Consider the following 16,330-nt stretch of genomic DNA (forward strand, 5'->3'; position numbering starts at 1 on the left):
AATTTTGTATGTAGGTTCCTGGGCACTCATCTCAGATCGCTATTTAAAATGAACGATATCGGACAATAACCACGCCCACTTTTTCGATATCGAAAATTTCGAAAAATCGAAAAAGTGCGATAATTCATTACCAAATACGGATTAAGCGATGAAACTTGGTAGGTGAGTTGAACTCATGACGCAGAATAGAAAACTGGTAAAATTTTGGACAATGGGCGTGGCACTGCCCACTTTTAAAAGAAGGTAATTTAGAAGTTTTGCAAGCTGTTATTTGGCAGTCGTTGAAGATATCATGATGAAATTTGGCAGGAACGTTACTCTTATTACTATATGTCTGCTTAATAAAAATTAGCAAAATCGGAGAACGACTACGCCCACTTTTTAAAAAAAATTTTTTTAAATTCAAATTTTAAAAGAAAAGTTAATATCTTTACAGTATATAAGTAAATTATGTCAACATTCAACTCCAGTAATGATATGTTGCAACAAAATACAAAAATAAAAGAAAATTTCAAAATGGGCGTAGCTCCGCCCTTTTTCATTTAATTTGTCTAGGATACTTTTAATGCCATAAGTCGAACAAAAATTTACCAATCCTTGTGAAATTTGGTAGAAGCTTAGATTCTAGGACGATAACTGTTTTCTGTGAAAAAGGGCGAAATCTCTTGAAGCCACGCCCAGTTTTTATACACAGTCGACAGTCTGTCCTTTCGCTCGGCCGTTAACACGATAACTTGAGCAAAAATCGATATATCTTTACTAAACTCAGTTCACGTACTTATCTGAACTCACTGTGTATTCGTGTAAAAAATGGCCGAAATCCGACTATGACCACGCGCACTTTTTCGATATCGAAAATTACGAAAAATGCCATAATTATATACCAAATACGAAAAAAGGGATGAAACATGATAATTGTATTGGTCTATTGGCGCAAAATATAACTTTGAAAAAAACTTGGTAAAATGGGTGTGACACCTACCATATTAAGTAGAAGAAAATGAAAAAGTTTTGCAGGGCGAAATCAAAAGCCCTTGGAATCTTGGAAGGAATACTGTCCGTGGTATTACATATATAAATAAATAAGTGGTACCCGACAGATGATGTTCTGGATCACCCTGGTCCACATTTTGGTCGATATCTCGAAAACGCCTTCACATATACAACTAAGGGCCACTCCCTTTTAAAACCCTCATTAATACCTTTAATTTGATACCCATATCGTACAAACACATTCTAGAGTCACCCCTAATCCACGTTTATGGCGATATCCCGAAAAGGCGTCCACTTATAGAACTAAGGACCACGCCCTTTTAAAATACCCATTAACACCTTTCATTTGATACCCATATCGTACAAACGCATTCTAGAGTCACCCCTGGTCCACGTTTATGGCGAAATCCCGAAAAGGCGCCCACATATAGAACTAAGGCCCACTCCTTTTTAAAATACTCATTAACACCTTTCATTTGATACCCATATCGTACAAAAAAATTCTAGAGTCACCCCTGGCCCACCTTTATGGCGATATCTCGAAAAGGCGTCCACCTATAGAACTAAGGCCCACGCCCTTTTAAAATACTCATTAACACCTTTCATTTGATACCCATATCGTACAAACGCATTCTAGAGTCACCCCTGGTCCACGTTTATGGCGATATCCCGAAAAGGCGTCCACTTATAGAACTAAGGCCCACGCCCTTTTAAAATACTCATTAACACCTTTCATTTGATACCCATATCGTACAAACGCATTCTAGAGTCACCCCCGGTCCACGTTTATGGCGATATCCCGAAAAGGCGTCCACTTATAGAACTGAGGCCCACGCCCTTTTAAAATACTCATTAACACCTTTCATTTGATACCCATATCGTACAAACGCATTCTAGAGTCACCCCTGGTCCACGTTTATGGCGATATCGCGAAAAGGCGTCCACCCATAGAACTAAAGCCCACTCCCTTTTAAAACACTCATTAACACCTTTCATTTGATACCCATATCATACAAACGCATTCTAGAGTCACCCCTGGTCCACGTTTATGGCGATATCCCGAAAAGGCGTCCACCTATAGAAATAAGGCCCACGCCCTTTTAAAATACTCATTAACGCCTTTCATTTGATACCCATATTGTACAAACGCATTCTAGAGTCACCCCTGTTCCACGTTTATGGCGATATGCCGAAAAGGCGTCCACCCATAGAACTAAGGCCCACTCCCTTTTAAAATACTTATTAACACCTTTCATTTGATACCCATATCGTACAAACAAATTCTAGAGTCACCCCTGGTCCACCTTTATGGCGATATCTTGAAAAGGCGTTCACCTATAGAACTAAGGCCCACGCCCTTTTAAAATACTCATTAACACCTTTCATTTGATACCGATATCGTACAAACAAATTCTAGAGTCACCCCTGGTCCACCTTTATGGCGATATCTTGAAAAGGCGTTCACCTATAGAACTAAGGCCCACGCCCTTTTAAAATACTCATTAACACCTTTCATTTGATACCCATATCGTACAAACAAATTCTAGAGTCACCCCTGGTCCACCTTTATGGCGATATCTTGAAAAGGCGTTCACCTATAGAACTAAGGCCCACGCTCTTTTAAAATACTCATTAACACCTTTCATTTGATACCCATATTGTACAAACGCATTCTAGAGTCAGCCCTGGTCCACGTTTATGGCGATATCCCGAAAAGGCGTCCACCCATAGAACTAAGGCCCACTCCCTTTTAAAACACTTATTAACACCTTTCATTTGATACCCATACCGTACAAACAAATTCTAGAGTCACCCCTGGTCCACCTTTATGGCGATATCTTGAAAAGGCGTCCACTTATAGAACTAAGGCCCACGCTCTTTTAAAATACTCATTAACACCTTTCATTTGATACCCATATTGTACAAACGCATTCTAGAGTCACCCCTGGTCCACGTTTATGGCGATATCCCGAAAAGGCGTCCACTTATAGAACTAAGGCCCACGCCCTTTTAAAATACTCATTAACACCTTTCATTTGATACCCATATCGTACAAACGCATTCTAGAGTCACCCTTGGTCCACGTTTATGGCGATATCCCGAAAAGGCGTCCACTTATAGAACTAAGGCCCACGCCCTTTTAAAATACTCACTAACACCTTTCATTTGATACCCATATTGTACAAACGCATTCTAGAGTCAACCCTAGTCCACTTTTATAACGATAATCCGAAAAGGCGTCCACCTATAGAACTAGGGCCCACTCCCTTTTAAAATACTCATTAACACCTTTCATTTGATACCCATATCGTACAAACAAATTCTAGAGTCACCCCTGGTCCACCTTTATGGCGATATCTCGAAAAGGCGTCCACATATAGAACTAAGGCCCACGCCCTTTTAAAATACTCATTAACACCTTTCATTTGATACTCATATCGTGCAAACAAATTCTAGAGTCACCCCTGGTCCATCTTTATGGCGATATCTCGAAAAAGCGTCCATCTATAGAACTTAGGCCCACGCCCTTTTAAAATACTCATTAATACCTTTCATTTGATACCCATATCGTACAAAATAAATTCTATAATAATTCAGCTATAGAACTTAGGCCCACTCCCTTTTCAAATTATCATTAACACATTTCATTTGATATCCATATCGTACAACCAAATTCTAGTCAGGCCTGGTCCACCTTTATGGCGATATCCCTAAATGGCGTCCATCTATAGAACTATGGCCCACTTCCTCTTAAAATACTCTTTAATACCTTCCATTTGATACACATGTCATATAAACACATTCCAGGGTTACCCTAGGTTCTTTTTACAACATGGTGATTTTTCCTTACTTTGTCTCCACAGCTCTCAACTGAGTATGTAATGTTCGGTTACAGCCGAACTTAGTCTTCCTTACTTGTTTTTATTACTTTTTCCTTCAGCTCAGTGGAAGCAAAATGCACGCGAATGACATTTGTTTTATGAGCCCTTTGTTTATGCTTCTGTTTTTCCACATAGTATTTCATTATTTGATCGGGAGAGACTGATATGCCCAAAGCTGAGTTTAAAACTCGATGTGTGCATTCTCTCAAGTTTTCGTCGGTAAGCTCTGGCACTCCAACAATATCGACAGCGCACTCTAGCAATTGTTGCTCTCTCCAATTAACGATACCTTCAAGTCTGTTTACCTTTTTACTCAGTTTTGCATTTTCTTCTTTCAGCTGCTTCACAGTGCTGAAAAAGTCAGCACTGAATTTTTTCAAGCTTAATATTTCCTCATACAACAACTGCAATGTAATTTCTTTAGAGAATGCACCGTTCTCAGAAATTTTATTCTCATGCACTTGTTGTACTTTGAACCAGGCATGCTTAACGAACGAAACGATATCATTTCGTTACGATAATCAACGTTAATAAACGAAACGAAATGACTTCGTTTCGTTTATTAACGTTGATTATCGTAACGAAATGATATCGTTTCGTTCGTTAAGCATGCCTGCTTTGAACCCGATCTGTTGAGCTGATGGTGAAATTGTTATTATTATTGTTTCTGTTGCTGTTGTTTACAGACTTTTGGGTATGTTGTTTTTGGTTATTTCCAATTAATTTTTGTTTGTTGGAAACATTTGGTAAAGATTTGGCGGCTGTCTGTCTTGCAATTTTAGGATTAGTATCTGCAGCTGCAGCTCCTGGTAATGGCTGTAGATACAGGGATTTACGACGGGTGAGATTACAGCCGTCGCAGCGATGTTTGATATTATTGGACTTCATATAGTCCAAGTCTTCCGGGTTAAGACTCACAAAGTGGCTCATATTACTGGGTCCTAGGAAACTTTTAGTATTTGCCAAGAGGATGGAGTTATTCTATAACATAAGTCCTGGCACCTGATTGGGGTTCTTACGTTTGGTCGTAAAACAAACAAATTGGGGTAAAACGTTCGACAAATTCAGACTATGTGAAGTCTTTACTGGCCGACCAGAACCTAGGTTCAGCAACTAAGTAAGTTATCAGGGCACATGTCCTTTGTGTCTTTGTCCACCACTCAAAGAATTAATTTTACCAAAGCAAGATGTCGTGGCTTCAATAAGCTGACAAAATACAATCAAAAACCTCATGAACTATGCGTCCCATGGACTAGCCACACTTATGGTGAAAATTGGGTTCCTATTGCGGTCGTGTTATTTTAATTTCTCTTTACAAATTAATTATCTGAAAGAGTTATAGTTTGTCTTAAGCTAATAACGAAAACTGTAAAAATTCGTGCGTTTTGTCCCCTGCCATCCGTGGAATGCTCCCCATACAAAACACTTGCACATATCAAAAAAGCACACACTTAAAAAATCATGAAAGTTCACAACACCCGGTCATACTCCACATAGCTTAATTCTGACTATATGTAAAAGCCACCTGTAGAAAAGGAAAATTGGTACTGGCAGTGGCATTTTTGAGTGAAAATGTTGTTGCATGCTGGGACTTTGGTTAAACGCGCTTTATGGAATTCAATTAGTTGTGTAATGTGTTAAAATGTAGAAAAATGTATACGGAGGGATGCATGTGTAAGTATGAATGTTCATACATATGTATGTATATAGGATTGTACAAGTGCAGTTAAAATATTCAGTTGCTGAGTACTTAAGTTAAGCAAAATTTATATCTTTAATGTGTGAAAGAATATCAAAACGTCTAAGGAAATTACCAACTGTTGCATTACAAATCGTAAAATTCTTTCATAAGCTTCATTTAGTCTTTAATTTACTCGCCCAACAAAGAAGCATTTGAAATGACTTTAGTTGACACGCTCCATTTACGCGCTTAGTCGACTGATGAAGACAAAAATGTGCGGAAGCTGACTATGGAGTTGGGGTGATTGGGCAACTTCAAATTGTTAAAAAATTTCTCGGTATTTTTACAATCGTCACTTCAACATTCCGTGACTGCCACAAGCAGTGAACGAACGGAGGTTTTCAAGCAATAATACCAAAAACAACAATCAAAAGAAAAAGTCATCACGCCAACATACCAAACATCCGGAATATTTAAATAAACCGCTTTGCTGCTTAGCTTTTAAAGTCGCCCGGAAATCCTACTTATTTCGTATCCTTAATCTTAATTATATCAAGCAGACAGTCGAGTTGAAACTTCATACAGCACCCACCTCTATGCTAATGCTGTGATTGTGTTGCTGGAATGTGGAATGTGGAAAGATTTTTCGATAGCAACTTGATAATTTTTCAATGGAGAACCAAAAAGTTTTCGCTAATAAATAGATAGCTTTTCAAAAATATACCGATAACAGTTCGATAACTTTTAGGTAACATATCGATAATTTTTCAATTGATAATCGATAACTTTTCAACGATAAATCGCTCCCTTTTCAAAGAAAGCTTTTCGATAATAAATCAATAATTTCTTTATAGCAAACCGATAACGTCAGTAAAAATCACTCATCGATAAAACATGCCGTCAATAAGAACTGGATAATGCGCCCATAATCCAGCAATAACAAACCGATAACTCATAGACAACAAACCATTAAGATCAAATCGATAACCCACCGTTCGGTTTCGGTTCCATTTACGGTTATGACTTCTTATCTGTCCTTTCATGACGATAAACGCAAGCATCGTTGTTTTCATCCACATCATTATCGACATTGTTATTATACTGCTCTTCCTCTTCCTAATTTTCTATTGTCCCGTCTTCACACTTACTTATTTTAGTTTGTCGTTTTGTGAGGTTTACCAATCTAATATGTCTTGAGATTTATGTTATCTTTATAACACTGTCTTATGTAACTGATTGCTCAGATATTCCAAATTTTTGTAATTTGATTAGATTATTGCTCAGCTCCATGCATTTTCTCACTTGTTTCGTTCTAAAATTTGACCAATATCAGTTACATATTTGCAACACCTGCTAAAGTATGAAAATTTTAGTCCAAGACAGCCGCGCCTCAATGACTGAAAGCAAAACTAGCAGTTTTTAGGAGTCGAGTCAGAGAAAGAGCGAGAGAGGAGGGGCAACGTAAACGAATGATGGTGGGTATGATTTATAAAAAAACTGAATAAAAAGTTTTCAAAATTTACGCCGTCTACCAAATTTTTTTGGTTTTGTACAAGTGGGCCGCGTCTGTAAATTTGTCGAAAAATAAAACGAGTTTGTGTGCTTGCAACGGTCTGCAAACTCTATGATTTATGATGAGTGGCACGTCATGGCGTGTAGTAAATTCTCGGTATGCTTCCATCTTCGTCACTGCCTTTTTCTTTTTGCTGGTTTATGGATGAGTGTAAATATGTTTTTGAATATTTTTTCACAATCAACCTATGTAACTCACACTTAGTTCTTGTTGACGAATGTTTTGAAAAATGTGCCGCGACTTTTATTAAGACAAATGACTCTTTTATGAATGCGGGATGGATCTTCTTTATTTCAATATCTCTGTTTTTAATGGTTGGATTAAAATTTTTTTGTTATACTTTTTTGCTTTTTAAGCAGACTTTTCTAATAAGAAATCATCATGCTTATATATATATGGCTTTAGTGCGAAATTTGTGTAACTACAGACTAAAAATATTGGTATGTTCAGCTTTTGCCATTCTTGGACTACCACTGTGATTTTTAGTCCCAATCCCAAAAATTACCTTTTAAAATCCATTTATCCTATCAGTTTTCCCTCTACATTTCTCCTGCTCTGTGTCTCGTTTTTGCCCCTCCGTCTTTACTCCCACTTCTTTTTCCGTTCATATATCCCCATCTCTCTATATTCAGATCACTTTATCTCTTTCTCAGTTTCTTCATCCTTCTTCCTTCCCTCTTTTCACTTCTTTCTAGTTCTTCTCCATCCCTTATTGCCAGTCCCAGAGGCTGATTTGTATTTTGTTCCAGTCCCATTCCGAGTCCCAGTCCCAGTCTCAGTTACAGTCCTAATCCCATTCCTAGTCCCAGTCAGTTCCTGGTCCACTTCCCGGAAAAAGGATCGTAAATACTAATCTAGGCTAATGGCTACCTATATACCAAATTTCAGGCAAATCGAACCATGGATAGAATTTGCTCGGATAGATCGGTACTTGGTTCACTTCCCGGAAAAAAACTTCGTAGATACTTATCTAGGGAAAGGGCTACACTTTAAGCGACACCAAAAGAGAATGGCCGATAATAGAAACACGGAGTTTGTGCGTTTGGACTCGGATATTTCATTTCGGACGCATGTACATATGTGTGTATCAAATCATGCACTTATTTCGGCTTCACATGCATGTTTATCCGTTTTGCCAGGTTAATGCAAGTAAACCGTATATCACAATAAGAATTACTTTACTTCAAAACTCTCATCAACAACTTTCATTTGATATTTGTATTGTATAAACACATCTTAGGGTTACCGGGCCCACGTTTTGGTCTATATCTCAAGACCCTAGCCATTGGGGAATCTATCTAATAAACAAACCAATTAAAAAGTAAACAGAGATGTTAGTTATTAACCCTTGTTCCATATTCGGAGTGTAGATATTTTTTCTCACCTCGTCCGCATTACCTTCAAATGGGAAATGTGTGCTAAAAAGCGCCAAAAGGGAATCTTTCCTATTGGGTAATCACGCTCCATTCTCTTTTTCGTGTACTCGTGAACTATTTGTCCATTAGATAGGATTTCCTTAATCAATCTATTTCAGAAGGAAAGAACTATGATATGAACCTTTGCCGTCATAAAACCTTTCGACTTATAGAAAGAAATCCAAGTTGAGAAATTATGGTATTGATGAGAGGGGAAGGGAGGGGATAAAAGTTCTTCATACATTTTTAAAAGGAAGAATATTTTTTTTTTACTAATTTCTTGATCTTATTTGGCCCCATTACTTGTTATACAAAGTTTTGAAACTGGGCGTGTCACTGCTTTCTAGGAATAAATGTTTTTGTAGGCAAATCTCGAACAGTGAACTGTATAACATAGCAACATTTGGTGTCAGTATTTATATTTTAAGAAAAAGAAATTCTTGTATAAATACATAGTGTAAAATTTCTTAATGATCACAAATAAAAAAAAAAATATGTAATGAAATTTAAGGTATGCTTAGGTAAAAATTGCAAATAGGTGTCTAATTGGGGAAGTAGTTCAGTGCTTTTTTTTCTCTTCATCGATTAATTTCTAAAGCTGAGTGCGTACGTATAGATTTTAAGAACATTTGCAGATATGTTTAAAATATATATAATGTTAAAACTATGTTGTATAAAATTTGTTATACATACATAAAAGTTACAACAATATTTTAAATTTTGTCATTACAGACGTTAATATGGTTGCTGAACATAAGCCGCACCAAGTGGGAAGAAAGCGACAGAATCCAACAAAAGCCGGAAATGATTGGTAAGTTGAAATAAGTTTTATATATGAGCCCCAATGCACATTTTTTAATCTCTGATATTTTGACATTCGGCGGCGGCGTGCGAAAAACGACCCAAATCGGCGGCGGCGACGGTGGCGGCGTTTATCGGCGGTGTATATCTCTAATACATATCTACATAGTTGATTGAAAGTAATATACAGCTAATATAAGCATGGCTCAATTATATGGTTGGCTCATCTCATCAGCTGATTTTATTAATTTCATTGCAGGGTCGATGGGATTGTCAAAAGGAGATAGCAAACTCAAAATGAAACCAACACATGGCAACATTTTCTTACACGTACAAAAACTGCTAAGTTTTATGTTTCCATTCCATACCATACGCACCAACACCAATACATTGCCTGAAAAAATTTAATTTGAAGGACATCACCGTGTCGGCTGGTGCGACCCTGTTATAGAAAAAGATACACAAGTTCGCAATGTGGAGCGTGTATTATATCCATTTATATATACTTCCACAACACATAATTTGGATATAAGTGTGATTAAAGGGCGTACACCCTTTACCCTGGGTCCTTAAGTAGGAACAAATAACTTTGAAGTATTAACACCGGGCACAACAACGCGGGTGGATGGAGTTCATGTAGCCTTTACTTCCAAAGCAACTGTCGTGCCTAGATTACCACAGCGAGAATATGAGGTTCGTTTCAAGGGGACACAGATGACTGTAACAAAAGCAATGATTTGTGCTGGAAATAGAATTTTTGGTCCGTGTAGTGGGATTTCTGAAGCACCGGATGTTGTGAATGGACAACTTTGTGCAAATGCAATATGGAGGACGTCTCGCATGAATTATCCACAGCATATACCTGTACAAATAGTAAAAAAGTCATAAACTTTATAAAAACAAGTGAGGACGGGACTGCCTTCGGCTGTTCATAAATGGGGCTGGACAATAACCTTATCCCTTTCGTAAGCTCCAAATAATCGGATATATAAGATAAGAAATATATCGTGAACAGATGTACATACCTAAACGATGTTTAAGGTAAATATAAAATAAACAAGTAAGGAAGGCTAAGTTCGGATGTAACCGAACATTACATTTTCAGCTGAGAGCTTTGGAGACAAAATAAGGGAAAATCACCATGTAGGAAAATGAGCCTAGAGTAACCCTGGAATTTGTTTGTTTGACATGGGTATCAAATAAAAGGTATTAAAGAGTATTCTAAAAGGGAGTGGGCCATAGTTCTATAGGTGGAGGCCATTTCGGGATATCGCCATAAAGGTGAACCAGGGGTGACTCTAGAATGTGTTTGTATGATATGAGTATCAAATGAAAGGTGGTAATGAGTATTTGTTTAAGGGGCTTAAACTGTGACTTTTTTTCTTTCGTTTGTTTCATTCGCCATTGAGTGTGCTTGTAATTCTCAACTTGTTAGTGAAATATTCTAAAGATATAGTTTTAGTTTTTTATTTAAAATTGAGGTTCTTCGAGTAGAAGATGGGGTGCCAATACCTCAGAGCCCAGTGCTCGCCTCCATATTACATTTTTTAAGGGTTCTTCAAATAGAAGATGAGGTGGCTCATTAGAGCGAAACCTCAGAGCCCCCAGTGCTCGCCCCCAATGAATAAATACAAGGGGTTTTTCAAAGCAAAACAAGGTGGCTCATCCCGCAGCCAATACCTTGGAGCCCCCAGTGCTCGCCCCCAATGAATAAATACAAGGTGTAACAGGTACATAGTGACCTCTCTCTAAATAAATTCAAAAATAACAAACAAATACATTAAAATAAAGATATCATAAATAAGCTGTACCGATGCTTTACATCGTCCCGTATTTTAAATACACCATAAACAAAGTAAAATAACACACAGTCCATTAAAATAGTAATTTATAAAATAAAAAAGATAATAAATTTAAAAAATGCTTGCTTGCAGTGGGCTTTGAACCCGCAACCCCAAACGTGTGAGTCGGGTACGTCATCCACTGTGCCACGACTCATACGCCTACAAGCGCATCAAATTACTCCCTTATAACTCATATTAAACTGTTTGCCCTCAACTGCCCCACGCTTAGCTAGTATTTTAAAAGGGAGTAATCCTTAGTTCTATAGGTGGACGCCTTTTCGAGATATCGCCATAAAGGTGGACCATGGGTGACTCTAGAATGTGTTTGTATGATATGGGAATCAAACGAAAGGTGTTAATGAGTATTTTAAAAGGGAGTGGGCCTTAGTTCTACAGGTGGACGCTTTTCGAGATATCGCCATAATGGTGGACCAGGGGAGACTCTATAATTCTTTTGTACGATATGGGTATTAAATGAAAGGTGTTAATGATTATTTATAAAGGAGTGGGCCTTAGTTCTATAGGTGGCCGCCTTTTCGAGATAACGCCGTAAAGGTGGTTCAGGCGTGACCCTGTAATGTGTTTGTACGATATGTGTATCAAATTAAAGGTATTAATGAGGGTTTTAAAAGGGAGTGGCCCTTAGTTGTATATGTGAAGGCGTTTTAGAGATATCAACCAAAATGGGGTGACCCAGAACATAATCTGTCGGGTACTGCTAATTTATTTATATATGTAATACCACAAACAGTATTCCTGCCAATATTCCAAGGGCTTTTGATTTCGCCCTGCAGAACTTTTTCACTTTCTTCTACTTAATATGGAAGGTGTCACACCCATTTTAAAAAGTTTTTTCCAAAGTTATATTTTGCGTCACTAAACCAATCCAATTACAATGTTTCATCCCTTTTTTCGTATTTTGTATAGAGTTATGGAATTTTCATAGTCGGATTTCGCCCATTTTTTATACCAAGATAAAGTGAGCTCAGATAAATACGTGAACTAAATTTAGTAAAGATATATCGATTTTTGCTCAAGTTATAGTATTAACGGCCGAGCGGAAGGACAGACGGTCGACTGTGTATAAAAACTGGGCGTGGCTTCAACCGATTTAGTCCATTTTCAAAGAAAACAGTTCTCGTGACAGAGTCTGTGCCCCTACCAAATTTCACAAAGATTGGTAAATTTTTGTTCGACTCATGGCATTAAAAGTGTTCTAGACAAATTTAATGAAAAGGGTGGAGCCACGACCATTTTGGAATTTTCTTTTATTTTTGTATTTTGTTGCACCATATCATTACAAATTCTGATTTTGGCGACCTTTTCGTTATCTTATCAGTTTTTGCTAGCTGGTTTGAGGTCCGAATTGAAATAAAAATACAAGGGTTTTTTTTTTATATATTACCAATATATTTCGATTACACACGGTAATCGTCTTTAGGATGAAAACTACAAAACATAAAAACAACAAAATTAATAACAAATTTTCTAACATACAAATTTTAAAAAATTAATCACATACATTTTTTTTACACGTGTGTATCACTGGACGTGGAGTTCATCACTGATCGTTTGTTTGTCAACAAATGTCTATAGAAGCTAGCGGAGTTATCTACGTCCGGTTTGTAGTTCATTCATTTGCTGGCTGGTGTGTTAATAATGTGAAGCATTTCCAGAGTAAATCGTTTGCTGTAATGTTGTTCTTTTTGAAGAATAGTAGCTTTGTCGAAGCTTGGTGAGTGGGAGTTTTCAGTACAGTGGGCCGTAAGTGCAGTTTTTTGGTTTGCAGTATGGTGGCAATATTTATAATCCGATTTGTGTTGCGCTAGTCGCGTTTTAAGTTTGCATTTTGTTGTTCCAACATATACGCTGTGGCATGATTCGTTGTTTTTTCCATTGCAAGGGATTTCGTTCACTATATTGCTTTTTTATGTATGTGGAATTTTTGATTTTATTTGATTATATATTGTGACGAATATTAGTGACACTAAGTGATACTCCCATCACTAATCTAATACTAATTAAATAAAGCCACAACAACAATAAGGCGAGCTGCTACACTTGTATGTACGCAAACAAATTAATCATTATGTCTGCACACATATATGCAAGGCAAAATAAAGAGAGATACTCACAAGCGCATGTCATCAACAGCCGCTCACATATACACACGCATATGGATACAAATTGCAATTATATGTGTATATAGCTCGTAAATAAGCATCAGGTTCACGAAATTCTAGACCTTAGGAGAAATGGGTGAACGAGGAGACCGAAAAGCATAAAAGCGGCACAGGCTGAGGCATCACGAATCAGTTTGAGTTAAACAAGCTTTCAGTAAGCGGAGTATAAGTGCTATTGTGTAGTACTACTTTAATAAAGGCCATTTTCCCATTATTCAATAGTGGAGTTTTTATTCAACAGTTTAGTAATTCGAACTTAGCAGAAGGTTGCAAATAAGAGGATTTGTAGTAAATTCGTTACAATGTGTTTTCTAATGTATTTATCGGGTTATGGGCTGTTTTTACTTCATCTTTGTTGTAGCAGTCTGATTTGGCCAATCGTTCCGACAATTTTGGCACATAAGCTGCTGACTTAAATCAGCCCATTCACGCAATCCATCGTAGATTTTTTTTTCGGGATTCGTAACATTCGAATTCGTAACATCGCTTCGATGGATTGCGTGATTGGGCTGTTTGTTTTAAATATTTTTCACGTTTCGTAAATTTTCTCCGTTGGCAAGAAATTGTCGTAGAAAATTTCAAATAAAGGTCATAAGTTTACGTTCCGAGTGAATTCAGTGATGCTACTGTAAGAATTTCGAATTTACTTATTTACTTTCGGAGACGTTCGGAAACGCGGTCGAATTGCATGATAACAATTTCGTAACTTCCCCGAAAAAAAACAGTCTACGATGGATTGCGTAATTGGGCTGATTTTCTGCCGTTTTTCTTTTTCTTTTTCTCTTTCTTGATTCTTTTCTTCTTGATATTTGTTTAACAGTATTTTAATTATGTTTTCAGGAAAATCATTTCTTCTTAACAATAGTTTTATTTCATTTTTAATTTCCTCGTGGTAAGTGTCGTCCGTAATTCTTCTTATACAGCCCACTTCTGTATTCATTATCATCGTCTTTAGATGCTTTGAATAAAAGTTGATGATTCGTCCTGTTGTTGTTGATTTCTTATACCACTTTAACTCCAATTCATTTTTGCTTCTAATAGCAATTGAATCAAGATATGGTAGTTTTCCGTCTTCTTCAAGTTCCGTTTTAAAATTTATATATTTGTTGAAAGAGTTTAGCGTGTCCAGCGTTCTTTTTACATCATCTTCGTGTATTATAGCAAATAGATCGTCGACATATTTTGTGAGTAAAGTGGGTACTCTTGCTAATTTTGTTGTTCTTTTCTCTAATAGTTTTCTATTACTATATCGGCAATTACTGGTGATGTTGGGGATCCTATCGGCAATCCTTTAAGCTGTATATACAATATATCATTGAATTTGAAATACCTATTTTCTTCGATGCAAAACGTAAGTATTTCCATAAAAAGTTTTTTGGTATATTTGTGTGTTGTTCTATTTTCATCCAATTGTCTCTTATGATCTCAAGGGCTAATTGTGTGGGAAAGCTGGGAAAAGGGGAAATTACGTCAAAAGATATTAGCTTTTCATTGTCCGAAATGTAGGTGTTTTTAATATTTAATTTAAACTCAAGTGTATTTTTGATGTTGTATGCCGAGTTTTCTGTTGCGTTTTTTAATATATCTGCTATATATTTGCATAGTCTGTGTGCTGGTGATCCAGTGGCTGAACAGATTGGCCTGAGTGGTGTTCCTTCCTTATGTAGTTTTGGTAGTCCATATATCCTCGGTGCTAAAGCTGTTGTTGTAGATAATTTATTTTTCTCCATTTTTGAAATTAAATGATATTTATAAAGTTTGTCGACAACACTGTTATTTTTGCTTTGTAGTCTCGATGTTGGGTCCTGTCTTTGAACCCTATACATTGTCAAGTCGTTTAATATATCGCCCATTTTCTTATTGTAGTCACTTATATCCATAGCTACCATTTTATTGCCTTTGTCAGATGTTAATATACGAATGTTTTTATTTTTACTAAGAAATGTGTGCGTGCGTCCCACTGTATCAGTTATTGCACGATCTATTGCACTTTGCCTATTTGTTGTTGTATGATCTTTCATAAGTAATGAAAGTTTTGTTCTTGCTTCCTCTTGTTTCTTTTTAACTTGAATTGTGTGTACAATATCCTCTCCATGAGCTATATATTTGAATAAAGGAAATTTTGTATTCCCGATTCGAAGCGCAAATTTTGGAACTTTTGTCAAAAGCGTTTGTATGTCTGATGGAAGAAACTCGACTTCTGTTTTGTTTACGAACCAACCTTCGTTTTTATTGTTGTCAACAAAGAGATGAATTCGATTTTGACGCAGTTTGTCGTGCTTTGCTTCTTTTCGTTTCTTTACAGTTGTTGTGAATGTACCTGCGACTTTTGTTTCACTTTGAAGCAATTTCTCAAAATGTCCCGCGTTTAGACATTCCTTAAGTTTTGTTTTTGTTTGCTCCATCTGTTGCTGCTGTCTTTTTAGTATGTTGTGTTTTTGTTTTATTAGCAGACTAAGTATTTTTGTTTGAAAACAGCATGTATGTCTATCTAAAGTTCTGTCTATGTCGGTTTGTGTATAACGATCAAATATGAACAAGCTATTACACTTTGTAGAATTTTTAATAAAATTAGGAACTAATTCAGATTTTGTGCACTTTAAAAGGAACTAAATATTACATTTTTGCTTTACCGCTTTTTATACTCAGTTGAGCAGAGCTCACACAGTATACTAACTTTGATTGGATAACGGTTGGTTGTACAGTTATAAAGGAATCGAGATAGATATAGACTTCCATATATCAAAATCATCAGGATCGAAAAAAAATTTGATTGAGCCATGCCCGTCCGTCCGTCCGATAACCCGATAACTTGAGTAAATTTTGAGGTATCTTGATGAAATCTGGTATGCAGGTTCCTGAACACTCATCTCAGATCGCTATTTAAAATGGACGATATCGGAATATAACCACGCCCACATTTTCGATATCGAATATTTTGAAAAACAGAAAAAGTGC

General features: G+C 36.8%; 1 protein-coding gene across 4 annotated transcripts in view; it reads right to left on the reverse strand.

Moving 5' to 3' along the window:
- The window catches only part of LOC137233768 (CCAAT/enhancer-binding protein-like), a 463,673-nt gene that overhangs the window by 65,454 nt on the left and 381,889 nt on the right, over positions 1 to 16,330 (reverse strand). The window contains exons 6-7 of one of the 4 annotated variants that reach the window (XM_067757123.1): positions 10,056 to 10,207; positions 9,749 to 10,003 (exon numbers count right to left, since the gene is read on the reverse strand). The exons of 2 other annotated variants lie outside the window; for them this stretch is intronic. The gene's annotated coding sequence lies outside the window, so the exon portion shown is untranslated. Of the gene's footprint in view, positions 1 to 9,748; positions 10,208 to 16,330 lie in introns of those variants that run through there. One more of the 4 variants, XM_067757122.1, reaches the window with a different exon arrangement.

This window comes from Eurosta solidaginis, chromosome 5, assembly GCF_040869045.1.
Source record: "Eurosta solidaginis isolate ZX-2024a chromosome 5, ASM4086904v1, whole genome shotgun sequence".
NCBI lineage: Eukaryota > Metazoa > Arthropoda > Insecta > Diptera > Tephritidae > Eurosta > Eurosta solidaginis.